This window comes from Megalops cyprinoides, chromosome 11, assembly GCF_013368585.1.
Source record: "Megalops cyprinoides isolate fMegCyp1 chromosome 11, fMegCyp1.pri, whole genome shotgun sequence".
Lineage (NCBI taxonomy): Eukaryota > Metazoa > Chordata > Actinopteri > Elopiformes > Megalopidae > Megalops > Megalops cyprinoides.
This window is the reverse complement of record NC_050593.1, coordinates 33,081,814-33,108,422: the sequence shown is the minus strand read 5'-3', so window position 1 is coordinate 33,108,422 and position 26,609 is coordinate 33,081,814. Positions and strand designations below refer to the sequence as shown.

The following is a 26,609-nucleotide window of genomic DNA, read 5'->3' as shown; positions in this document are numbered from 1 at the left end:
AAACCATAACAAGAACCAATATGCCAATACACCAATAAATACCAGTATATAAACCGATAGGCCTATTTAAAAATAAAACAGAAGATGTTCATTTTTGAGGAGGAGATTCATAAAACGATAAAGGAAAAGACGTTTACCTATTAATGTGATAGGAGTAGAAAAACATGTTTACCAGGGAAACGTCTATTTATTATTAAAACCTCTAAAATGGTAGTCAGTGAAGTCTGTTTTAAAATGTCTGGTATATAGCGTACAATCAGTCAGTGTTACGTCTAAAGATATATTTACTGGTCCCAGAGCAAATACATGTTGACTGCACGATTCAGGGTCTTACGGGACATGCAGCAGGAGACAATTTAAAACGAGAATTTTACAAATAAACACTGCGGTCACTTTAATTCTAAAATTATCGTGCGCACAAACTTAAAATGTGTTTAAGTGTGTATATAAATTAGCTGAGACATCCGTATTTCATATGTGTTTACAGAGCCCAATTAGGCCGGTGTTTATTTTCGTCATCTATCCAACACGCCTCAATAAATCCAACTGATCCTAATCGATAGGGAAATAGGAAATGTTGCCTAACAATCTTTCATGCAGCTGCAAATGTTATTTTTTCAAGTTCTTAAAAAATATATATTCCAAAAATGAAGTCAGCAGAGCCGCAATAGGTAATAGAAGTGTGTTAGCAAGTACATTATCAACAATATCAAGGCAACTGAGAGACTTCTTAATATAGAGTGCGGCGACAAAGACTGCGGTCTAGATACTATAAGAGCTTTGGTTTATCTCCATTCGTCTACTAATCTCGGCGCTTCCTTATTTGAGATCTTAAATTAATGTGTTAATATGTAAGCAAAATTAGCGAATCATGTCTTAGTGTTCGGGGAAAAAATGGGAAAATGTTTCATAGCGGGGGCTTTCCTGGATGAAAAAAACATCTTTCCAATGTTTTTTTAACGAAATGTGTCGCTGTGGTACACGCGATGTCACGCGTTTTCACAGCTATTCCTGCGAGTTCTGATATTTGCTAATTACACTAGCGTTCCAGTTACACACTTTAAATTTAGTATTACCAGTGCAAATCTTAATGTGCACATTTTGACACCTAATCGTCAAGAAAGCGAGTAATAACATATCTTTATGAATGCATTTAATAATAGTACAGTCCTCTTTAATAGTTATTAAATGGATAGCCTACTCAGCATAACGTTCTGTCTTTTGTATTATGAAAAAATACAAGCAAGCAGCTTCGGAGGAAAATACATCACAACTGACATATAAATAATAATATTTCGCATTTTTTAAAAAATAAATAACTTGATGTGATACACATGAAAATGTGGAAAAATTAAAATAGACCCTGAATTCTGCCTCTCAGAGGTGTCACAAAAGAATTCCATTCCAAATGGAATACACAGGGACATTGCCGACATCTGAAGTAAATAATTCCCTCGCCATTTTACAGGAACAATGGACTCATTAGTAAGTCTAGCTGTAGAGAGGCCTAGCAGTTGAAGCACCAAATGCAAGCTTAACAACAAATTTGTTATTTTTCCTGTAGAACACAGAAAGCATAGTAATATCATTAATGTTGCAGAGCTCGACTTCAGTGAAATACCACTGAACCCAATGTGGCTGCCAGGCACTGTACAATATTGGAGGTCATCAGAATATCTAAGCGCTCTTCGAGATGACATTTTGGATCCTGCAGAAAAACAGCGCATTTAATTGCATATTAGATTTGTGTTCTCATTTAGATTATTTTCTTTAAGGCGAAGAATGTAAAAGGCTTGATTTGTCTATCCTCATCAATTTCCCATTATGATACATGGGAGATGTAGCACACCTTAGAGGATGTTGTGACAGACTATGAAGTAAATGGTATGCAACACAATGGCATATATATATTAAATAATACTGCAGCAGATATTAACCTTTAATGTAACACCAACAATGCAAAATCAATCTAACAGCTAAAGCACACCGAAGATACACAAGTAGGGCTACATATCAAATAATTAGTTGATTTTTTTTCTATCAGTTGAATGAATCCATCCATGTTCACTTTTTTCAAAGTTAGCTGCACTACTGTGATTACTGCCTGAATGTTTGGACATTCAAAAAGACCTGTCAATGCCATACTGTACCCTCAGGTAGATGCTTTTGTTACCTAGCTAGCTAACCACTTCCTTCCCTTAATGTAACAGAATGCAAAACCTTATTTTAATTGTCTGTGAGAGCTTGAGCCCGTGGGCTTATTGGGGCTTGCCAATGGCTCCTGTAGCTATGGAGACCCCAAACCTGGTCATGAAGTTATATATAGTTGTCAGCCAAAGTTCTCATTGATTAATTGGTTTGGCATCATTTAATTGATGAAGCCCTAGCCCAAACATACCTGTTTTCCAACATTCTTAATAACTAGCCACTCAGGGGTCATCTTGTCTTCCTCCTCTACAGCTCGAAATAAGGGAAGGAAACCAATTCAGTTTCGTGCTCACTATTTATACCGCTTTGAATTAGACAATGCAGAGGCACAGAATACACGGTTGTCTCCTTTCAGACTGCGAATAGAGCACTTAAGATGTTAATGACTGTGTAAATTGTGCTAAATGCTGCCAACATTAACCCCGGTGTTGAACAGTGAAACAAAGGGTTCACGGTAAGCAAACAGCAATGACATAAGCCAGTTACCTTGTTGTAGTTCCTGGCCAGCTCCAGAATCTCCTTGACAATGGTCTCATTGAGCGTGCAGTGCTCACTATAGCATCAGCCCCTCCATACGGCTCTTCTTGTGTAGGTTCAACAGCATCTGCAGGTCAAGTTACATATGCAGTTAAAGTGGTATTATTCGATAAAGTTGTTAGATAACTACAGTATGTGGTGCAACAATTTCCCATGCAGATGAGCTCAACCAGCTCAATGGATGAGGCAAGAGCAGTCACAGTTCCCCCAGTTTTACTAATTTAATCAGGCTTCAGCCATAGGATGATTATTTACACTAATACACTCATGACAATATACTAATTTATTAATTTACTTTATAAAATTGATGTATTCATTATGTATTTTATTAAAATATAAATAATACCCCTTACATTATAATGGGGGTTTTCACTTTTTCAAGCGACACATTGCAAACCTTGCAGTCTTTGCCCTCATTTTTGAGGAATTCAACATTTGCAACCTGATAACCATGAGTTCAATGAAAATGACTGTTCTTTACATACTCCCCCTTGTCTTGCCTGATTTGGAATACATCAGGATTATCACTTCAGATACTCTCTGTGTCTCTTATGTAGGGATACTAAAGCAAGATAAATTCAATCCTCCAATTAACCTGATACACAGCAGACTGCTATTTTTCACACGAAAAGTCCCAAAGTGCACTGCAGCAGAGCGAAAGCCTATTGGTGGATGTGCGCATCTTCAATGATGTCATCCCATTGTTAAATTTTTTTTTAATTTGCAAGTGCCTCATGAGATGTTAGAGAGCGCAAAAACAGCAGAGCCCTAGCCAATAAAAGTTGCCCTACCCCAGTGCTACAAAGCCGATTGTGTTTGGCCACTACAGCACTACAACCTGACGATCACCAGTGAATGGCACAGCTCAGACTTGAACTTGGGTCTGAGCTGCCCAAGATGCAGGACAGGGGTAACCGGTGCCTTACCAAGCTAAGCCACTCAGTCGCCCAGGTCAATGAAAATAATAAGGATAATAATAAGGATTTCATACCTTTTGCTCTAGTTCGTTCTTCCTGTAGTTGATGGTGATCAAGCAGTAATGGCTGTTCAGCCCGTGAAGCAAAGCCTTATAAAAATGACATATTGTTGATCAAACAGACATGCCTAAAACTGACAACACTGTTGGGAAAATGGGCATGTGTAGTATGTGACAGGGCTTTGTATTGAAGCGCATCTGTTTCACCACAACCTACAGGTAGAGGTAGAGGTGGTTACGCTCTAATGAACAGGATTGCGTCTGTTAGGCTAATGAGAGGGGTCATTACAACCATGTAGTAAGGTCCAGTCATCTATTCTCTTGAAACACATAATCAAGGACCTGTCTACGTCCAAGCAAGAGGAAACACCATCTTCCCCTCATTACAGATTTACTAATCGTTTGCATTTCTTTGGTAATGAGTTTAATTTAAGTTTTAAACTGCTAAATTAACTATTCAGCAGCATGTTGTGTTTTCTCTGTCCTATGTAATTGTCTTCTAGTTGCTATTTTAGTTCCAGCTCAGATAACAGTGAGGCTGTCTGAGGACACCATCACTGAAGAACAGTAAGTCCATCCAGGTCCCCTGGAGACTTCTGTGAGCGTTAGAACACCGCTACCAATGGTTGATGGATATGAATGCGCTGTATAACATTATAAACATTCAACTATCCTAAAGGCATCCATAACAATCTGTAAGGACAAGGCAAAGTGTCACGCGTTTTCATAAAATGCACAGACAAGGCACCACCAATTATGCCTCCACATCTGCTTTCGGGTGACTGCCAGGAATTTTTCATAAAATAATTTTGATACCATTTTTCAGGACAACAACTAGCAAGACTGATTTTTTTTTTTTTTTTTTTGCCAAAGCATAAAAATCAAGTTGTTACACATTTTCAATATAAAAGTCTAAATCCCTAAAAAGCGCCTTGTTCTTTTCTTTGATGTATCTTACATATGTTTGTCACTTCTGGCTAATTTAATCACGACGAATGACAAGGAGAGAAAGAGACTGAAAGTGAGCACTAGCCGAGGGATTTTACCTAATGCCCAGTCCTGTCACATCAATTATGTGATCACGGCACACGAAATGACAGCTAAATAATAGCCAGCAAGGATATGAGGACAGTGCGGTGCCCCAGTCAGACGCGATTGCTTTTTCTGCCTATAAAATAGCATCTCTCCTGTCGGATAAACACCGGCCGGTCAGGGTCGGCAATAAGGGCTGAAGCTCGCCGAGTTTACTGGACAGCGCAGACAGGGTTCCTTATGACTCCATGACAGGTAGAGGCTTACATTACAGCATCGCTAAAAATTTCATGGAGATGCATCTAAGACGGCTCCTAAGTTATTTATACAGTATATGCCTGATGTCAAACAGGAATTTGTGCAGCCAGCACAAATGACACCAACAGCCGATATGAACCCGAAACAACAAAAGAAAGTTATTTTAAACAAGCCAAACTGTGTGTTTGTTTAGAAAAAGAGTCAGAGAGGTCGGTGGAAAAAAGCTAGCCGGCGGTCCCCAGAGGGCTGTCAGGACAGTGGTGTTTCTGAAGTGGGAAGCTTCTCTCCCAGAGATGGGCGCTTCTGCCACTGCTTGAGGTCTCCTCCTACTCCTCCTATTTATATCAGCCCTTCAGTGCTTCAGCTCAGAAATGAGATGCTTTTACATTCATCGAATGAATCAATCCATTTGCAAATTGAATAACCAGCATAATTACAATACACACTTAGAATTTAGTAAAAAATAAAATCCTCTCCTTTATAAAATAAACACCAAAGTGCTAAAAGCAGCCCTAAATTCAAATTTAAAGTCAACTCCTTAAGTGTCAGTTTGGGTGATAATCACACCCACTTGGAATGGACTCATAGGCCAAACATATTTGAACAGTAATAGCAGTAATCGTGATATGACAAATACATTTTTCTTACAGCACTGGTATGTTAATTTGTTTTATTTGAGTCTGCAGGTGGGAGATGACAGACAGCTGTCTCACTGATGACCAGGCATTGCCTAACAGATGTCTGTGTGACACTGCTTAGCTGCCAACTGCCAGAAAATTTATCGGTTTTCTCGATCATTTAAAAACATAATTTTCATGCTCACCCACCATCTCTTATGACGTATGTGGCTACAAAAAGCAGGCGCTACTTGGAAAAAAAAAAAATTTATGAGAAGTAATTTGCGAGCACACACAATTAAATAAAGACTGTGATAAAGGTAGAATGTGTAGAGGGTCTCCGACTCCACAGGCTATGGCATTAGCACACTGCTAAAGCACCTGCTTCCACTGCCAAAAGCTACTGTTACATCACAATTGAGGTGACGTAATAAATGACACGGTTCATGCTGGCCATTGGTGCTGAACGCATCCTGGTCACAAAGCTGTGGAGTCACAGGTCCTTGATATAATTTCCCTAAAACACTGAGCACAAATGAGAATTCTTCCTCACTGGCAACCAACAATCCTACCTAGGAGTTTCAGTTCAGTGTTTTGGCTCCCAAAATGATTGTGTTCACATGGTGTTAAACATGACACACTGTAATAACGCTCATTTAAACGTGGATATCAGAGCAGATTATCTGACATGTATCTGACACAATCAGATTGAATGTTTTTTAATCTACCTCTTAAATGAATATACAGTATATGGTGACACATTTTATGAATATCTAGAGTTGACTGAGAAAAATATTAAACTTGTTTTTGACTTGAACCTTTTTCTGATCCATGATGCAGACTGATGAAACTGGTGAAAACCTAATCGCTTTAACCTATAAGGTCTGTTACTTCCTCCTTCCAATGCTCAACATCAAATCTCCCATTTGATATGGAGAGGGAAGGGTGAAGGGGACTTTTACAGTCCCGTAGGGTCAGGCCTTTACACTTCATTTAATGTGTGCTTTTGAACCGGGATTATGTGGGAACGTGGACAAAGAAATGGCCTTCTCCTTTTTTTGACAGGTCAATAAGATAAACTAGACAAAAGAGCTAACCAGCAAGAAAATACATTTTTAATAATTAGAACCAACCTGCTGATTGATGAAAGTCAAAAGGACAAAAGGGACTTCGGTATCCTACTGACTTTTTGTGATGTACCAGTCTAGCTGGCATGCTAATAAGTGTAGTGACCGTTGCTGCAACAATTCAGTACTACTGCTAGCAAACTAGTGTTTATTATTATATTAATAAAGCACAGATCTTAATGTCTGGAATACTGAAACAAAGTGAGGTGAGGTGCAGGTAACAGACAGGTGTGTGTGTTCAAACCACAAGGCAGAACTTCCAGCGGCTGACTAGAAACTGACAAAAAACTGCTACATACCTAGCGGACAAACAGAAAGCAGCCTAACATTTCTTGATCAACAACTCAGCAACTACCCAGTTACTGGTGTAGCGGAGCTGAAGTGATTAGCTCGTGTGAGTCCTGCGTAAAGCCTTAGGTAGCGGGTAGCAGGTAGCCGAGTGGTTGCAGCGGCTACGTCACTCCCTCTGAGACCTGGCTAAGTAGCGTTGTTGTTGACAGGCTAACGGCAATTTGCCTTTAGCTCAACTGGCAACGACGCTGGCTTTAAAGGGGTTGGCAGCGAGCAGTAAGAACCTCGGTTCGAAACTCGCTCGCTCGCCGACCCACGTAACATCACATTAAAAAAAAAACACAACGCAAGAGACCACCCGTTACACTGGCAAGTAAACGGGTCTCAAGCTCTCCACAGTGCAGTTAGGTAATGCTAGTAAGACAACAAAGCAGAGTCTTTCCTAACAAGATACTGGCCTAAATGGACACAATGCATTCTTTTGTTGCTACTCATATTCAGCTGAAAGAATAGTAAAATGCACTCTGTTTACAAGAATTGCTGGTACAAGATTCAACAACATATGCTGATTAGAAACACTGGAAATCACTGGGAAAACAGAATCAATATCATCCTAACACTCTCAAAATATTGCCCATGTAAGAACCAAGCAATCTGCTTATAAAAATCATTTGGGCCCTCGACATGTAATACAATACTCAGAGTGCAATGGCACCAATTTAAAAAATCTGTTTTGAATTTGAAAGGGGTAGTCAGATGGGGAATGGGTTTTGTAGAGTATTACCACCAAAAAATGAGCACTCAAATATTTTTAAAGACAGTTCTTTGTATTATCATAATTAATATGCCAAAATGGACTTGACATGAAAACCTAAACTTATGAGAATACAAAATGGCACTGGCAAACTTCTTCAAACGAAGATCTGAAAATCAAATGAGGATATAATTTTGATGCCACAACCAAAGAAAGAAGTCAAAATCATGTTGGTTCTCGACTGATGCACCATCTGGCACGTGGATAAAGTCTAAAATGGGTCTCTGTTGTATTTGGTTTTAGGAAACAAATAAATGATTGAATTAAATAATTATGACGGACAGAATCAAAACAGAAATGTCCAACTAAGTTTAAAAAAATAATAATGATAACATGAATCTGGTTTTGCTCACATTATCTCCAAGACCCATTCCACCATAGTGCACACACTGGAGGCTGTGTCTTCTGCATAATGAATGGGTTGACTCACAATAGCAGACAAGGGCCAGGATGTGACTGTGATGTACCAATGTCTGGGACTTTGGCATGTCTTAGCGACACACCATTCATACAAATAATGTCTACTGCTGAGAGGCCCGATCAACCAGCATATCACAAACTCTATAAACGGATCCATATTTCAGAGCAATAAAATCGAGAAATATAAGCATAAAATATATGAAAACGTGTCATTCTGAACCTAGCACCAAAATTTCCCCTGAATGATGAATATCATCAAATAATTTTACCCACCCTTCAGAAGACCAATTCATGAAAAGCTGAACTGCAATCTTAAGGCAACTGATCCCACAACGTATTGCTTTAATCTATTTTACAAACTAAACCACTAATGACATTACACCAGGCATCACCACGAGCAGAATTTTATTGCTTGACACTGACAGATTATCAACTGTTCCTTTGGTTGCTGGTCTCGTTAAAAACGAGGCCGCTGTGTGACCTCGGGAGTGCAGCGGAGGTTTGTGACCGATCTGCTGTTTTTGCTGCCATGCACTGTCAGACACCCATGACTGAAGAGCATCAGCCCATGTCCCCAGCAAGCCCACAGCATAAAAAATTCAGCGAAAGCCTGCCTTTTATGCCATTTCTGATGAAAAGCGCGCAGAAATGAAACTGACTTATGCCAAATGAATATCAGTGAATCGCTGTGATTGTGGGGTTTTCAATGTTTGTAACGTTGAAATTATTTATAGAAATATCATTTTTTTTCTTAAGAGGAGCAATGCCATGAAGCAGGCATATTTCCTTCGGTTTCCTTAGAGATTTTACCAACTTTTGGCCTAAAACCTACAGGATAAAAAAAAATTCTTACAACCATCAGCACTTCTCTGTAAGGAGGTCAAAATGCTGTACTGATTCTCACACAATTCCGACACTGTTACAGCCCAGAAATCTGCATAGCAAGCTTACGCCAAAATAAAGGAAACAAGCACCACACTTTGACAATTTTTCACACATCAAGGTAAAATATCATTTAATAACAATAAATTGTCATTTCTAAAAAGAAACAGATGTGCTTGAAATTTTCCGTGAATATGAAGAAAGGTCTGTTTGTGTTGACACAAAATTATATAAAAATTAATTTGAATAAAGCTTCACCAATTATGATTGAAAGGGTAAAACATACTGTTCACTGAAAATGAACAATCTTCTGAAAATTGAAAATTACAATGCATACTGCACTGTAAAATACAAGTCCTCCTGAAATGATAGACATTAAGTCTCAAGAAAGCCGTCCCTCTCAGTAAGGTGAAGGGAGGAAATCTAGAGCAAGCAGACGATTGTTACAAATATAATCTCAATTAAACTAGCAGGCGGCTACAGCAGGCCAACATGCAGCTCATTTACAATGCAGTGTGAAAAGTGAGGCCCTCGGACTGTTGCTTCCAGTCCATGTTTAATTCATCAAGACGCAACGCATTCAGGGTTTAATTCTAACATAACGGCGACTGAAAAAAAAGCTCAAAACCAGAAAAAAACACCCCTGTCAAAAAACGTAGAGGTTAACAATCCACTGTGACAACTACACACGCCAAAAACAGCTAAATATGTTTTTAAAAAAGCCTGGCACAATCACAGAGAACATAGCAGCTAATGCTTTACTGAGTGCCTCCCGCTATTACCTTATTTAAATAGATTAAACCTGAAATATAGTCCAAAGGAGAGCCATACAAAGTATACATGAAATGGCCAAACAAATAAATGTCGCGCAAAACTCACAGGACACGCGTCCTCTGCCTTTATCTCATCTGCCCCTTCATATGCTGAGCAGTTTATGTATATCATTTCATGTGTCTACATTAGAGCAGACAGAACCATGAAGCATTCATTAACGCAGAACCCAAACTGCACTGATTTGATTTGAAAAGTCACTTTCGGACACTGGGATGCGTATCTAAGTCAAAAAAAAAAAAGAAATAAAGAAAAGACATTTTGAATACGCGGTGAGCGCTGGACGGAGGAACGCTTTGTGCCTGTAAGCCCGGCTCCGATGCCGAGGATCCAAAGACAATATCTGCGTGTTGTACAGAGTGCCTTGTTCCTCCTCCCCACGGTCAGACGAAATGGAATTGCCTCTCACATTTACAGACAGCTCTGAGAAGGTGATAATAGAGAGGCTCCCCGCCGGCCACAGGCAGGAAATAGGAAAGTGCCATATTGGGGCAGGAACCAAACGGAGGAGGAGGAGGAGAGAGGAGGCCGGACTGGGGACCAGAATTAAAGGTTAATGATCGATCCACGATCTCGCAGGAGAAACGCCGCTCAAAAGTCAACACAGAGCGAAGCAATCAGACGCTAACGTTTAATGCGCCGCTAACAAACGCCCGTGGAATAAGAGCAATGTCCTCTCGTCACCACCATACCATATGTCCCAAAATTAGACCCGCACAGCAATGACGACTCAGGATCAGGTGTTCAAGAAATAATGATTGTACCAAAAAAATGAAATTATTACAGCAATCCTTTCCCCCCAGAAGTCTGCACTCGGATTAAGGATAAAAATTCAAACAAAGATGCTCACGTACACTCAATTAGCACAATTACATTCTGAACAATTCAACCGAAAAAGGAAAACAAAAAAAAATGCTGTTCAAATTTAACATGAGAAATTGCTCATAAAAATTCAATGATACACCCTATCTATCCCCTCTGCAAGTCATACTCACACAATGTTTAACTATTCAAATGATGATGTGCACTAACACTAAATTAGTACACCTATACTTCACATGATTTTAGGGTTAAACCCGTGAGAGAAAAATCACTCGGTTACACTTAACGCTCAGGCTGTAATGGCGGATTTGGAACGGGAGTACCTTCCCTCTGACACCCTGGATAGGATCCACCACCACTGCATCGGCCTGCTCTGACCGGGCTTTGAAGCTCTGCTGGGTGTTGATGTCACCCACAGACAGCCACCAGCCGAACCCGGGATGGCTGTGGTACCAGCCCACCACCATCTCAGGCCTACAATCAGATCGCATAAGTCAGATTGCATAAGTTAGCTAGGAGTGTTGTTAGCCTGGTCTGACACCGTTGCTTACTTAACTTGAATGGATACACTTATGTTCTGTTGTGCTGGAAGTTGCTCTGGATAACAGCGTCTGTTAAACGCATGTAATGTAAATGTAATGTAACAAAAAAAGGTCTGATTCTGTAGCGCATACAGCATGAAAATAAGTGACTCTGACGGGAGGGCTGTCATTACAAGGATCCACATTCTCTGTGGAAGATCCTGCTCTCCGTTTTGTGAACACTTCTTCTGAGCTTGGTAAGTTTATACCTTTTCAGCACATGAGACAGAATACCCAGCCTGTGAATATCAATCAAATCAGCGGTGGGATTAAGGAGTCCTTCAAGAGCCAATTTGCACTGTGTTGCTGAGCTGTTGAGCCTTGTTCACATTCATTTGGATTTTTTTTCCTCTCCTTGCAGTAGAGGTATTTGAACATAGCAGATGACAACTGTTGAAAGGCTCGAAGAAGGTACAACAAAATTACTGTAACACTGGGCTTCTAGCTCAAGTCAAATTTTGCTGAACATTTGTCAAGAGCTGATGTGTGAGCTGCTATTTTACCATACATGAGCAAAATAAACCAGCTGCCCTTTTCTTGCACAGGGAAATAATCCCAAAACAGAAGAAGTAAATAGTCAGACATTTACCTTCCAGTGTGTTTCAGAATATCTTACATTTTGGCATGGAACACAAGGTCCACAGGCTACATACTGACCCCCTGTAAGAAACCATTTGATTAATGTTCTGTTTAACACATCAGTGCAAAAAAACACAAACAAAGTAGGAACTGATATCCTATGATACTGCACTAATCATTTCCTCTGAATACACAAAAAGCCTGGGCAATTATTCTACAGACAACATAATGACACATACATACAACCACATACATCTGATGTATACTGTAAGTAATCTATCCACATTACTGTTAGAAAACTATTACCATTCTACCATAAACAACTGTTACCATAAACACGCTCATAACATAGCCTCATGGTTACACTATGCCAAAGTAATGTGCATGTAAATGCATCTATACTGGGTAACCTTTAAAGAAAAAAGGCTGTTGAATTTTCATACCAATATCACTACTGTGCATATTAAAAACACACTGTTCCTGACTGAGATATAGCAAACACGTCGACCACTCTCACAGTGTAGTCATCCATAAACTCCCCCAGCATCACCCCATCACCCCCATCGGTTCTCCAGCACGGCCATGCGTCAGCATCTGCGGCTCCATGCGATAAATATCCTTCCAGGTACAGTATTACCATTTTACATTTTCTTAGGTGTAACAGGTCTGTTTCACTTCCCGGTGTCTGTAGGCAGCAGGGTGATCCAGCTGGAAAAGTAGCATTTAGTACTTAAACACACACTAATTAACTGAAAACATCTGTTAAAATGGTCCTTCACTGTTTAAGAAGTTGGCCTGAAAATGATTAAGGAAAGTATTATGACAATATAAAGCTTTACTAATTGAAACATTAATATTCATGTTTGAACAAAAAGCCAATTCATTTTTTGGTGAGGTGTTCCAATAACCATACTATAGCTTTGCAGGTTTGCTGTGCTAATACAAATGTTAATACAGCATCTTATAAGAGATATTGACAAAAAAATACTGTATGATGTTAAAAAAGATAATATTCATAAATTCTCAGCAAACAAAGGCCACACACTCTAATGGAACCTGCTTTACTGTGAAATCAAGTCACGCAAAGCCGCAGTGGGCCTGAAGAAGGCTACTTCGATGAATCCGATCACATTCATTTACATTTACATTTATTCATTTGGCAGACGCTTTTATCCAAAGCGACTTACATAGGTTACAGTTCTTTACAATGTTATCCATCTATACAACTGGATATTTACTGAGACAAGTACGGGTTAAGTACCTTGCCCAAGGGTACAACAGCAGTGTCCCAACGGGGATCGAATCGGCCACCTTTCGGTTAAGAATCCTGCTCCTTAACCCTATGCTACACTGCCGCCCCATGTTCAAGTTTACAATGCACCTGCGATTAGCTACCTACAGGAATTTCGGCCTATGTCTCAACTCTCAAGATCAAGACGCATCAAACTGGGTCAGATTTCCAATGCACTGACCCAAAGTAAAGCGGAGGGGTCAGCACTGTGAGGTACGTGTGGTGTGACAGTGTCTTCAATGCAGGGTAATCAATGGTCAACAGCAGGGAGAGGGTTTGACCAGCTCAATCGCCCTCTAGGACACTGTACGGCATCAGCAATATCATGGTGAAGAACACCTTCATGAGACTCTGAATGTGCAGCTGTTAACATTTAAATGTAAATGTAATGTTAACTGCACTCACATCTTGAACACCACTCTGGATAAGAATGTCTGTTGGATGTAAATGTACATTGCATTACATTACATTTTAATGTAAGGTTGTAATGTAATGATTACATTGTAAATGTGACATTAAATGTACTCACACCTTGCACACCACTCTGGATAAGAGTGTCTGCCCGTTGTAAATGTAACATTCAATGTACTGACATCTTTGTATGTGACTGTGTATAAGATTGTCTGCTGAATGTAAAATGTAAACGTGAATGTTTCCCGTCTTACCTTGAGCAACATCAGGGAGGAAATGTACACCTGCTCTGCTGTGACCATCGCTGGGGCATCGGCAGCCCTTGCAAAGACACAGGAGCCTTTTACAGAACGCACTTTATTCTAGTGCAGTGAAACTCCATTCTCTCCTGCAATGAAAGGCCAGTGAGTACCGACACTCACTGCATTCACCTTCACCCTAACAGAATAAACAGGCAAAAGTTAGGAATTCCAAATACCAGCTGACAACACGGACAGCTTATTCTGAATAAAATACTGTGGACATAGCATTATTCTATACAGACTGATTCTAAATCACAGTAATAATCCAAGGGATAATCCATCAGTACCAAAAAGGCAGTGGATTATTAACAACAGGCCCATTTGAAAAATGGTGGTAAGGAATAGTAAGTAATTATAGAATTTGAATGTATCAATTGTGGTCTTGTTATCACACGTTTTAAGGTGCAAACTTCATCCTCTGTAATTTAAAGGATGATATACGTCCTGGTGCTGTCACAAGACCTGCATCCTCTGGTTCTGTTACCAAGTAGCATCATATCTTTTCAATATATAAGAAGGAAAACAAACATGCATCTTACACATTACTGAAGATTAGTATACATATTGCTTTTATTAATCTTTCAATCCAGCACTGAAAACCTTGAATTGTCATCAACTGTGACAGCACATTTTTTTATTATTAAATCGTTAGATAGGTATGAAAATCAACTGAGTGTTATAGACGTAACTTTATTAACATTATCTATCACAAACTCATTTTTCTAAATTTATAGTTTGATTTTCCTGACTGATTATTGTTATCCTTAAAAAAACAAGTAAAAATATAAATATTGAATCTAGCTACCAACCTGTAAATTAATTTGTTAAATACCTATTTGATAATGCTAATAAACATAATTGTTAGGCCGTACATTTTATAGAGCTGAATGTTTTCTTATGTTTTTAACTGTTGTTTTTTTCTCTGTTCATATTTACTGTCGTTCTGGCTGTTTTAATTCGCATTGCTCCTGTGTTAAGTATTTAATGTATCACACGGTTTCAGCCCGTGTAAGTCGCTTTGGATAAGAACATCTGCAAATAAATGCATTGTATCGAACACGAAAACTCCAAGGAACACAGCAAACAAATGCTTTGTATCAGATCAAGTCTGATCGCATTGTATTACAAGGCTACACATTCCTTTCATTACCTGTTGATAAAACACTAAAATATATACACTAAAATAAGAATGTGTATTCTTAAAACAGTAAAAATATATATATATATATATGTAAGTGAGAAGAATAAAGTCAGACACTTCTTAAACCCACACAGAGAAAGCACACTGGCACACGAGCAGCAAACCTCAGGAGAACTAACAGAAAAGAACAGAAAGCAGGAGCAATGCATATGGTAATCCTCCTTCACAGCTTCTGAATGGCAGAAACACAACAGCCCCGCGGCTCACCAGAGAAACGCGGTGAAAATCAGCTTTCCATCCCACCCATCTCCATGGGGGACAGAAACCGAACGACGTTTCACCACCGCTAAAAACATCACCTTGATTTTCCGGCAGCTCAATGAAATGATTCGTTCCCAGAGAAACTATGCGTAAGGGACAGCAAATTCAGGCCAAATTCAAAGCTTGGCCCGTTTGCAGAATGAAGCTGGAGGAAAGAGCGCTAATGAAGTCGTATTCTCACTAATGCCGAGAGGTGTCAGTCGCAAAATCGCTGCACTGGAGTGCCTTTCAGCTGTATCCCAGCCAGATGGCTTCCCAGGTTACTAACTAAGTTAAGGGTGGGTCCATTTCCTCATCAAACATCTCTGCTCAAAAATGTGAGAAGAGTCTGCTTGCCAGGGAGAATTCTTCTCAAAGGTTTAGGCACAGTCTGACTTTTTCAGCAAAAACTTTTTGTTAAAATATATCTGGTGTATAACACTGCAGGTGATGACCTTAACAGTGGAAGCTGATGAGCTACAAACTTACCTTTAAATTGGTTTTGGCCCTGGATCCCGTTTTCACCATTTACAAGCTAGATTTTATTAAGGATTTCCCATCTGTGGCTAATTCCTTTGTACCTAATTGTAGCTTTCTAATGTGGTATCATTACCTTTGTGCACTTTACAGAAAGTTATTCAATTATAATGAAAAGATCTGGTTAAATTATTGTGATTATAATAAGGTATCATCTATCATTTTTATCTTCTGACCAATAGGATTTTTTAAATTAAATAATTTAATGTGAGGTTTGTGACAATGAGACTGGGTGAGAAAATAATTCTAATTATAATCAAGATAGGACATAGTTTTTTAACTTTAATTTTTTTCCCCTCATAACTGAAATTACTTCAAGCGGAGTGCACAAAGGCCAAAGTACCACATCAGATGCACCTGACCCAATGTGGTCGATCAGGGATAAATAAAAATAAGCATGCTTCTTAAAATAAATATGCATGCTTATCACACAAAGCAAGCAGAAACCAGTATAGGATAACTGTCATAACCCTGGGTGCCTTTGAGAGAAAGCTGAAAACTCATCTCTTCAAGCATTATTTCTAGTCTACCTTCCTCTCTATCCCTATTTTCTATTAAAAAAGCACTCTACATGAGTGCTCTAGCACTTAGCTCAGTATCTTACTGACCTCTTGCAATACTTTTCAATAACTACTCTTAGCATTGTGATGCACTTATTTGGAAGTCCATCTGGGTTAGAGCGTCTGCTAAATGATGTAATGTTATGTAATGTAATGTAATGTAAATGAAGGCAGACCAGAGCTAAGCTGTCTCACATTAGATCTGTGTACTAAGTGTTGATTTCTATTTAAGCTATTCTATTCTCTTTAAGCACTTCCAGTAACTATTCAGAGGAAACAGCTGACAATTTGAAAATGCCATGTATGCAAAACTAGTCTTTCTGATCAAGCACAAAGACAATGTTTTAATGGAAAAAGTGAAACACAGCTGAAAAAGACAGAAGATTCAAATGAGGCCACCACAGCATTATTTTATCCTTACAGTGTTACGATTTTCTGACAAAACTTAACATTTTCTGGAGCACAAAATCGAATGTATGCAATGACAAAAAAAAAATATTCTAATTGATTTCAAGACATCCTTTAAGCAGGGCATCTAACAGCACGTCACTTAAGATGCTGTACTGACTAAGTGTGAAGAAGAGCCTTTTGATTGCACCCTCTCTGAAGACATGCGCTCATTTTACAACCCTCTACCCTTCCCATGGTGTGAACAGGTATCAATTATTTACCCATCATTTTATTAATAGGCCTATATTCCAATTCAGCTAATGAATTGTATACCATGGTGCATGACTGTAGGCTCACCAGCACTGTCTATTGCACAATCACACTCTTCTGTACACATCCTTTAAACTAACTTACACTATCATGGTTAGAACAAGTGGTTGCCATTGCAATTGTCCTCAGTTTTCTAACGTGTCTCAATCACAAGTTCTTGAGAATAAAACAAGTTTTCCCATTTGACTTACAGGAGAGTGGAATAGGTCCTCTGAGATTTTCAACAGGTTTCAGAGAATTCACGCCTGTCAAAGGTGCTGTTTAGGAGACTGATACACAAGTGTTAAAAAGCAGAGTGAAGTAAGACTGAGATACAGTCAAATATGCTCTTCATTCGATTTTTTGGTTTTACAACCCTATTTACTCAGTAACACAGCAAACTGTTTTTTTTTTCCACATGGTCTATAGGGAGTAAAAAAAAGACAAAGCAGTCCGTTGAAGGGTGAATCTTGGAACCCATTCTCTGTCTTAATTGTTCCTATAAAGCCATGTGGGTGCGTGTGAAATCAGGCAAACTCTGGATGTAAATGCAGATACATGAAAAAAAGAACAGCGAAGAGGGAGACTGTGGAACTGTAAGTTTAAATGTTAACATGCCAGGCCTCATAATTGTTCAGCTGGGGAAAAACGCCTTTGTATTTCTCAGAGTGTTCTTTCCTCTGAGATTACATTCAATCACACAGGCCCAGCTAATTCTTTGAGAATAAGAGGAATAGTGTGTGTAATGATAAGGAGACAGTGATGGAGGCCTATAGCCAAAAACCTGAACAGTGTTACTCCTGAACAGTGCTAATTTCAAGCAATGCCATGATAAAAATTTCAAACACCACCAGCATGCTGTTTCAGAAATGGTATCAGGAGACCCATTCCTCCCTACAGGACTGGGTGAAACTCATTTTGCCGAGGATAGTGTATCTGGGAAGTGGGTTTCAAACTCCAAGCCGAAGCCCTCTGTGTTCAAGGAGCCGAGAGAGGAAAATAAACTGCCTGGGAGGCGTCCCTCCCTCTCACTGCCTCTGTAAAGAGCAGAGGCCGCCTGTTACTGGAGGTGTTAATTGGCAAATTCAGAACAAGTCAGGAGCGTGTTCCCTGTCGTCAGCGCCCAACATCGCTAGGTCATTAAGCTGGGAATGAATTCTTCCGTGCTTCCTTAACCCTTGCTATGCAAACCCCCCCAACACTGCCCCCCCCCCCCCACCCCGCCCTATTCTGATGAAAAACCTTCTGAAGCTCATGCAACATGGCACCACAGATGAAAAACATCAGCGAGATGCATATAAATGATTCATCACACTGACACGATGACAGACAAACATATTATTATTGCAGATGTTTGACATTCACTGTAGTTCGTTTTTTATTAATAATCTTGAGTGAAAGACGAATTGGCTGCCTTGATAAATGGATTTTTTTCATTGGAAATGGGGCTGCTGGGTTGGTTCTGAACATTTCACAGTTTGTGCTGAAAAAAGCCAATGTTCTTTTTTCCTCAAGCATTAGTAATAGGCCTAATGTCAGCTTCATTGTGAATATTACTTTGGATGGGAAGGTGTTTAATTACAACACATCACACTTAGGGTGGTTATCGAACAGAATAATGGGAGAAACCATTTCATATTCATCGTTTTACAAAAGGCTCTAAAAAGCACCCTCATGCTGAATATATTTTAGACACAACAGCATTATGTAGCTAAATTATGGCGTTCACAAGTTTGGCAAAATGTTTAGATGCAATCCGTCTTCCCATTCCGCAGGACTCGGGAGGCTCCTGGGGGGATTCTGGGTGCGATCTCACCACTGGTTCTGTCATCACTCCCCGCGACTGCCAGATATACTCTCCAAAATCAGGGCCTCTGAATCACCACGGAAACAAACGCGCGTCGAGCAAGGGCCGCTGCGAGCCTCATAAACAAGGAAGCAGCGGCTGCAACACGTTCTTTGACTTGTCATAATCCTGTTGCCCTTGAGAGAGGGCGAAGTCACATGCAGATTGCCTCTAAAAGCTCAACAAGATGTGACACGTGACATTTGCCATCCGATGCTGCCGTTGAACTCAGTGGCAGGTTTGACTAGGTTTGAACTTTTGTTTACTTCTGTAAGATACAGGAGAACAAAAAAACAATCACAGATGAATCTGATCACAGCCAGTGTCCCTGCTGTGTCTTCCTTATTTGTCATATAGTGTGATGCACAGCCTCCACAAACCCCAGCCAGAATCCAGAAGGTATGAAGGATGAGAGTGGCTCGGGAAGAGGATGAGGAAGAATGTGATTGTAACAATCAGCAGTGTGGTGTAGTGGTAAGGAGTAGGGCTAGCAACCGCTGGGGCACTGCTGTTGCACCCTTGCGCAAATGTACATAGCCCACAATTGCCTCAGTAAATACCCAGCTGCATAAATGGATAAAACTGCACCCTATGTAAGTCCCTCTGGATAAGAGCATCTACTAAATGACAATAATATAATGTAAAATACAGGCCTTTATACCCTCAGTTGGGCCTAGGAAGAACATAGAACACAACTGATACCTGTCCCAGCTCTGGCGTCCCTCCTCCAAGCCTCAGACGTCTGTCTGTACTTCTGTGAATTCAACAAACACAACACAATCATTATGTCAGAAACCTTCCACATAACTGCGTGTGTAATTCAACCTCAAATCTGAAAAAAAGTAAAAAATATTGCTGGTAATTACAAGACTGTATCAGACTTCCTCTTAATTAACACTTTATACTAATTCAGGAATCCTTCTCGCTTTCTAATTAACTAACATTTTGACTGTCCTTGTTTGCAGCTGGGCACCTTGGCGGTGTTCTTCAATGGATCAGTCCTCATTACGGTTTTGAAGGCAACGTGCCCATTAGACAAGTTTTATTCAAATCTTGAATATGACCCACATGGACTGTACAAAATTAACTGCCTCTGCATCAATTATCAATAAAAAGTAATAAATGATTCTAAATTTTTCTATATGTAATTGAGCTGCTCCCTCTTTTTCTTTTTACCAATTTTTTTCACCTTTTTCATCTTTGGAATTTGAAAGTGTGCGTGCCCCACTCACCTGCAACACACCTGTGCTGGAAGCAGTGGGCCCGAGAGTGTAAGCACCCTCACCAAGGGATAACACATCTATTAATGCCTAAAAAAAATTACTCTCCACTCCATACAGAATGTATTTGTGTTTGCCTTTAGGCTGCATTAGTACAAATTGTATCATAATTATCACTTATTTATTAATCTCACATTATTTATTTATTTTTAATTTGGAATACCCAGCTGAATGACACGGATGCCGGTCCTCGCTGCTACCCTCCCTAACGCGGGCTCTCGTGCGCTCCTCTGAAAAACGTGATGTGCCAAGCGCCTCTTCCTTTAACACCACGGTCCCCGTGCCAAAATTACACAGAGTCGTCGGAGGAAGAGTGTGGGCACCTGGCTGACCAGCAGGAGTCGCTGGTGTGCGATGAGATGAAACCCCTGGCTAACCCTTGCTGTGCCGTGTGTGCTCATTGTGGGCTGACGACATAGCCAGGATCGAACCCGGGCTGTAAAGCTCAGATTGCTTTCAAAGTGAATGCCTTGACCACTCAGCTACTCGAGAACCTCCACTGTGTTATTCTGTTTATATTTTACTGACTCTGTCCCACATCTTCCATTTGGGTGTGACAGTTTGAAAGGCCTTGTATCGTAGAGTACTTGGCTTCTGTCAGAGCACACAAGTTTAACCTGTGGTAGGGCTCGAATAGTGTTATGCTCACACTCACTGGTCTGGGAGTGTTGTGAGCCTGGTCTGACACTGTTGCTCATTTAAATTGAGTGGACATACTTATGTTCTATTGTGCTGGAAGTCGCTCTGGATAAGAGCATCCGCCAAATGAATGTAATGTATTGCCTTCATTTCAGATGGAAAGATGAGAAAACACAGGAACAAGTTACACAAAAGAATTTAGATACATTTACTTTGGAATTGTAAAGTATTCAGATATAATATGCAAAATACTTTTAGGAAAAATATGTTGTGTCGTTGGTTATGTAGTAAAAAAGCTTAAATAGCCAAATGCTTGGATGTCTGTAGGTATGCCAGGGAAAGGAGAAATGGCTAAAAATGACACCTATTGCATCCTACCATAGTCTTAAGGACAACCAAAGAGATGCAACTGAAAAATACCTTTATGGATGTCAGACTAAGTTTCATTTTGGGATTCCATGACAAAAGAATGACAAGAACATTCCCCACCCTCAGGACTACTTGTAGACATTAACTTCTGTAATATGCTAATATTACAGAAGTCATTACTTCTGCTAATGTGTACAAACCCCCAGTGCCTGAAAGACTCGCTCAGAATCTGGGACAGCGTAGCATACTTAGGATGCAAACTTGCTGCTAAACCAAATGTTCTATTTTACAAGGCTAGCTATCTTATCGCTAATGGTAAACTAATTCATGACAACCACGAAGTTGACCATTATACGACTTCGGCTGCATTTATTCCTTGTAGTGAAAGTGAAGAGTGAAATTTATTTTTGCTGACAACATTCTGTTGCTTAGCAGATGTTGGCTAGTCTAGCTACATTTTCAGAAACTAGCCAGCCAACGTTAACTAATCACAAACTGCGACAGCAAGTGAGGTGGTACGAAGCCACCGAAAACAAAACTTAAGAGTTAAGACTGGCATTATATAGTTTTAAAAGTTTAATAACCACGATATTATTGCATTATATTTAACACATTTTCATTACCTGGTAAGATCCCACAGCACCGAGATTGTTTGGGGATTAAGTCTCGCAAGGCATAGCTTGCGCCATGCTTTGGCGGGTGCTAGGAATCAGCCGAATATCATTCAAAGCAACCTCCGCTAAGCGGACGATTCCGCCATGCAGTGAATCACCTAGCGCTCTTCAGCAATCACCTGACTCGGTTTGTTCATTTTAGATGGACGGTGTCCTTTGAAATATCAGGTAAATATGTGTAATTCTATCGTAGTTTTGTAACGGGATTTGTGGTAGCTTTCTTTTTGGAATGGTGTGGTCCCACTATAGGGTATGTTCCATTGCACTTGAACCAAGTACGCTGCACTCTTGTGACCTCACTACTGTCTGGCATTGCTGCGTGTTTTAATATGGTGAGTAGTGTCCTGTCCTCCTTCCCCTGCTCCACCCCCTCTGACCTCAACCTTCAGTCACCCACACACAGTGCAGGCGGCCAGCTGGACCTCGTCATCCTCAGCACCTTTTGCCTGACAGCCACCTCTACATCTTTCTGGGTAGTATTTAATCTCTTTCGCTCTTCCTCTTTCCACTTACCTACTGCAGCCCGAGTCCGGACCACAGTCGCTCTTTTCTTCCATGATTTCTCCTTCCTCCCATCCAGTGAATCGTTTTCGCTTTGTGCCGTGCTCTCTCCTGTCCCCCCTCATCCTCTCTGGACTCTCCCTGTTCTCGTGTCCAGACCTGTGTGACCGTATTCCCCCAGTTCATGACTGTCTGACACATGCCGACAGAGCCAAACTGTGGGTAGCAGAGAGAAAGTGGAAGAAGTACAATGCTGCAGACTTACAAAATTCTTCTCTCCACCGTTTTTGTTTGCTTGCTCATTTGCCAAGACATCGTATTATTAAAACAAAAGTCATCCTCTAACCTCCACAAACTCCTCTCCACCTTCTCTTCATTTCCCACCCTATCCCCATCTCCACCTCTTTCCTTTCTCACTTTGAGAAAGTTTCTATCATTCACAGCTCCTCTGAACCTATGGCCCAGACACTGATGCCCACCATTAGCTACCCTTTTTCCCTGCATTCCGTCGTCTGACAGACACTATCGTCTCAGAACTTCTGATGTCTCATCACCCAACCACCTCTTCTCCTCAATATCTCATCCCACTGTTGAGATTAATGACCGCCCAGGTCAATACCTCCCTGACCACCGGCTTGTGTTCCCTCTGCCTTTAAGCGAACCTGTGTCACAGCCCTGCTCAAGAACCCAACTATAGACTCCTCTGCTCTACAGAACTACTGCCTGGTCTTTTTTTTTTCTCCCTGTCTGCTCCAAAACCATTGACCATTAGAATGGTGTGAATGTGCAGGTGAACTATCATATCCCTCTGTCTGTCCTGGCAGCAATAGGCATTTCAGGCAGCTTCTCAATCTCACGCTGCCTCTCTGGACATTCCTATCTGGTGGCATGGAGACATCCATAGCCCTTCAACAGGAGTCCCTCAGGGCTCTGTATTTGGCCCCCTTCTGTTCTTAATGTACTCAAGACCATTTTGATCTATTATTTCTGCCCATGATTTCTCTGATGATACTCTACTGGTTCTCTCTTTTCTCCTGTCCTGAAAAATAAAGTCTAAATGGATGTGTGAAAATTCATGAGATTCGATGAGAATGTTAGCAGCTATAGGTTTACTTCAAGAAAAAATAGCGATGAAAAGAGCTTGTGCTTCTGAGGCCTTCTTAATTAAAATTAAAATTGGTTGTTAGGATTTGCAAGACTGCTGAATCTCTGACAATGAACAAAACTGATATTTGAATCTTGTTTGACTTGTATTCTAAAACCTCTAAAAAAAGTGTACATAGGGGGAATATGAAGTGATATACCATATTATGCTTCAAATGTTTTATTAAAGTCAGTCCTCACTGAAATAAGTTGCAACTTGCCGAAGCTTGCCTTTATGATTTTGTGTATATAATGTTAATATTTCATATATTCAGAATAAGATTACATCAATTTTGATTAAATGTAATCATGATTGAATTTGCGATGCTGATGTAGTTGGCCCACTGTGGAGAAATGACTGCAGTATAGTCAAATTGATCTATACTGGCAAGTCTAAGTCATCTTGTCCACCTCTAGGGTTTCTTCTGATGAGAGTGAAAGACTAGACACTCACAAACCGCAAAACTGTGAATAAGATTTAGTGCCAATTCAGCTAAATTATTTTCAGCATCCAGTGTAAATTCAGTCCATAATTATGGGAAAATAAATTGAGTAAGTAGTCAACACATACAGTGGATAAATAAATGCCTACAGAAGGGTTTAATACAGAGTAAGACTGTAACAAATGTGTACAAAAACAGTTCAGAGGAAGACATTGGCATGTTGTACAGTGTTTTCCAATGTTTAAAAAGATATTAGGTGCTTTGAGAAATAAATTTCTGAAGAAACAAGTAATCCTAAAAGTAAAATTGTATCGAGAGACTGTAAACTGAATTTAATAATTTTGATTTATAATAATAATGATATTGCTTTTGACATTGTTTGAAATGCAGACAAATACTACAAAATGCTAGTATTTCAATCTGACCTCTTTCTCTTTGATGTGAGAAGAGAGTTAATTAAACTGAAGCTTTAGGGATTTAGTGGAAAGAGATAACAAGATTATTCTTACATTAGGAAATAGGAATTATCCAATATAGGCTGCACATTGCAAATGTAGTGTACACACAGTTTAGTAATTATAGTATGGCCTTTATTCTACCTTTATTTTAAGTGTTTTTGACATTAATTGTTGTTCTTCAATTTATGTACAGCAATGTGGTGATATAAAATTGATTTAACACTTTATTACCATAAAGTGGAAGAGACTGTGTTAAGAATAGAGTAATATTGTTAATTACTATACATTTAAGCACTGCATAAAAATACCACATTAATAAGGTCAACTTTCAGTTAGCGTAGTATGAATGGTGGTGTTTTTTTTTTTTCAATGCTCTTCCTGTGATTGCCAATTTGCATATCAAGGCAGATGCTGTCTTGGCTCTGATCTGTTTCAGAAAGCTTGCCAGAGACATCACCAGACTTGGCACTTTTCCCAAGTGCAAAGACAGTTTTCTTCAACTCCAGAACATCTGATAGTACCTCATGGTGAAGTACAATTACACCTTTCACATAAAATTACGCAGTGACAGCTTTTTATATATGAAAAAAAAATCATCAGATACTCTAAGAATGTGGAGGAAAGTGAGAGGTACAGAAGAGGGACTCTTGTAGTTTTGAAAAGAGCCTACAGGAAGACTTTGCATTACTTTAGATTCAGCAACAATATACTGACATTCTGTCCAATCCAATCTGAATGAATAAAGGACACTTTAAAGTGATCTGTGTGTGTGTGTGTGTGTGTGTGTGTGTGTGTGTGTGTGTGTGTGTGTCAGTGTGTGCATAAATGTAAGTCATGAAGCTTGCAGTTTTCATCTGGCAATTTCAAGGAGGAGCAATCCTTCCTATACATATAAAGAATAAAGAATACATATTCAACATATTTTGAAAATATGAATGCGGATAGGTGTTATGTACTATAAAGAGACCACCAGGTTTTTTTTCCATTGCAAGTCACGCATGAACACTAGTAAAAGGTTGAATGTTTTCACAGACAGTTGTGCTCAAAACAAATATGTTTAAACATGGCAACTTTTTATTTTAGTGGGGGACCATTATGGTCTTTACCATATCTGTGTCATACACACAGAGAATCATAATTAAGTCACAAGTCATCTTACTTGCTTTCACTATGCAGGCATACAAGCAAACAACAGACTAACCTGCGCATATTTTACATTTTAACACAATATTAATGCAAAACTGTGGAGCCTCAAACTCACAGCATCAAACTAGCCTCACATTTCTGAACTGCTACTGGGAGAGAGGGGATATTAACATTTAAGAATTTTGGATAGTATTTAAATTGAATTAAATTGATAGGCAGACACATAAGAGCAAACTCCATGTTAATGCTTTTATCCTGTAATGAGAAATGACAATGGCCTACTCTATAATCAGCAGCATTTAAAAATGTATTCTACAAATGGGTCTTAATTTTAATATTAATTATTTCATATGTGTGCTACACTTGACCTCTAAATAGTTTAACCAAAGGGGTTGATTCTGAACATTATGGCTGAAAATTACACTAATTTCACACTAAATTTCACAAATTACAAAGTGTGTGTGTGTGTGTGTGTGTGTGTCTGAGAGTGAGAGACTGAGAATTTCTGTACACATAAAAACCATACTTTGTATGTATCTGCGGTTATTCGTTAAGCACACATTGCATTGTGCAAGATTCTTTTCGTTTTTTTTCCTCCAGTCTGAAATATCAGAGGTAACTGCACTCCCCCCTAAAGCCGGGGACTATTTTCTACTCTTCCCCTGAACTCTCTCTCTCTCTCTCTGAATCTCAGACTGGCTGCGCAGAGCTTCTGATTAGCATGCAGTAATGATTGTGAGCTGGGCTCCATTTTTCTAACACCTCCCCTCTCCTCCGCACCAATCTGTCACCGTTCAGCGGGCGAGCACTGCCTCCAATGCTGCTCGCTTCAGATGAGATGGATAATTAGTTGCCCCTCACGAATGCTGCACTCTTCTCACCCCTGATTGCTTT

General features: G+C 39.7%; 1 pseudogene; it reads right to left on the bottom strand.

Moving 5' to 3' along the window:
• Positions 1-1,609: 1,609 nt before the first annotated feature.
• On the bottom strand, positions 1,610-22,650 carry LOC118785392 (annotated as a pseudogene).
• Positions 22,651-26,609: the final 3,959 nt, after the last annotated feature.